This window comes from Herpailurus yagouaroundi, unplaced genomic scaffold (genome assembly GCF_014898765.1).
Source record: "Herpailurus yagouaroundi ecotype Mexico unplaced genomic scaffold, PumYag 159, whole genome shotgun sequence".
Classification (NCBI taxonomy): Eukaryota; Metazoa; Chordata; class Mammalia; order Carnivora; family Felidae; genus Herpailurus; species Herpailurus yagouaroundi.
In genome coordinates, this window is record NW_024412400.1 from 26,564,668 (window position 1) to 26,566,762 (window position 2,095).

General features: G+C 40.1%; 1 protein-coding gene across 3 annotated transcripts in view; it reads left to right on the forward strand.

The window, feature by feature from the left end:
* Positions 1–2,095, forward strand: part of LOC121033657 (collagen alpha-4(VI) chain-like) — a 124,533-nt gene that overhangs the window by 85,842 nt on the left and 36,596 nt on the right. The gene's annotated exons all lie outside the window — the stretch shown is intronic.

Below are 2,095 nucleotides of genomic sequence, written 5' to 3' on the forward strand. Positions count from 1 at the left end.
TTTCCTTCCTTCCTTCCTTTCTTTCTTTCTTTCTTTCTTTCTTTCTTTCTTTCTTTCTTTCTTTCTTTCTTTCTTTCTAAAATATATGCCCATATAGCAAAATGGGTAAAGTGCATTAATTTAAAATACACAGCTGGATGGATTTGTATAAATGTTTAAACCTTCGTGACCAAGACATGGTTCAAGATATTGAACACTTTCAGCATCCAATCAGTTTTCCCAAACCATACACTCCCCAGAGGCACTGCTCTTGTGTCTTCTATCACAGTCAAACAAGGAGTTGGGGTAGTTCCAAGTCTTCATGTCATTTGAATCCTATAGCATGTAATCTTTTGTATCTGGCTTTTTCCACTCACCATAATATCTGTTCTCTTTGTTTATCTATGTTGTGTATATAGGTAACCTGTTCTTTGTTACTGCTGTTCTGAACTATTTTAAGTGTGTATATACACCACAATTCATTTACCTATTCTCCAGACTTGTATTTTCTAACTGAAGCCCACATAACACATTTCATGGAATATAAGGGATGATCTATCAAAATAAAGAGTGATTCTCTATTTTAAGAGACACCAGGATGCTTATGAATGTCATACTGAACCATGTGACATTGCCAATATTCAACTGTGTTGGACCAACAAAATTGGAATTATCATATGGTTCAACCTACTAGCTAATTAATTTGGCTGTGCTAGCCCATTTAATTTTCTCTTAAGCAGAAATGGGAGGTGAGGGATATTATTATTGCAGCTGTGAATATGCTCCTAAGAATCACTAGGTAAAATTGTGACCGCTTGCAGGCTATTGGACTGCATACCTTGGGTTTTGAGAAACAAAGTGAAAATGCAGAAGCTAAGTTCCTTGTTTGCTGTTACATCCCTCTTGCCCACCAGGATGTGTGGACAGGGATGGGTTGGCGAGGCAGGGTGTAAACAAATAACAGGTAAAATCAGAGAGCTTTTATCAATAATGAGGTGCGTTTGGAAAAGTCTCTTCATCTCTCTGGGTCTCATTTTGCTTAGCTCTAAAATGGAGAGAGGGTCACAAATGAATGTGATCTAGCTCTCTTACAGGTATAATGATCTATTTTCCAAAAAGCATTTCCCTAACATTTGGAGAGTGATCCTTGGGGTACAGTTATGTCCCCCAAATGCCCATCACTGCTCTTCTCTGACAGGGGATCCTGGGCAGACAGTGTTGGGATCTGATGCAGAGATGATTTTGGTTAGGATGTTCTTGCCCTCTTCGTTGCTTTGGGTTCCGGGTAAAAGAATGTAATGGTATGTGAAAAGAATTTGCCAGCTTCAATATACTCGAACCTCAGCTCTGTGTTTCTGTCTGCTCTCCTTTCTATTTCTTGGACATATTCTTGCCCCAGGATGCTGGAAACCAATTCTGTTTCTTACGTGTAGCAATGTAGAAATGTTACATGGTGTTAAATGGCGCTTGCCAGCTCAAATATAATGGATGACCTCATTTCTGGTGACACTAGTAAGGGGAGAAATTGTAAAAATAAAAATCCCCTTCTCAGGACCTGTCAGAAAATTCTCATTTCTTCATAACTGGGCATATTGTAGCCCTTACCCTCCCCCCTACTCTGTGTGTTATGCTTCAGGGGATCCTATTAAGAGAGTAGGAATATCCTGTCATTTGTCTTTACAATTACCTGCCAGAGGAACCTCTGACTATCCGTGGGGTTTGTTTTTGGTTTTGTTTTTGTTTTTCTGTCTTTCACCTCTGTGTTATTTTATTTCACAGAACAAGGCTCACATGCTTCTTCTGGAAAAATGACGGTTGTTCAATTTGAAACAATTATATAAACAGATGCCCTAATTTCTTGTTCCATTTAAACATGCTCAAGGCTGTAGGACATATTGAAAAGACTTTTTAAAGCCATCCACTGGGTCATCTTAGCTCTAAATAAAAGTTTGTAGGGGCACCTGCATGGCTCAGTTGGTTAAGCATCTGACTTCAGCTCAGGTCATGATCTCACAGTCCATGAGTTTGAGCCCCGTGTCGGGCTCTGTGCTGACAGCTCAGAGCCTGGAGCCTGCTTCGGATTCTGTGTCTCCCTCTCTCTCCGCCCCTCCCCCAT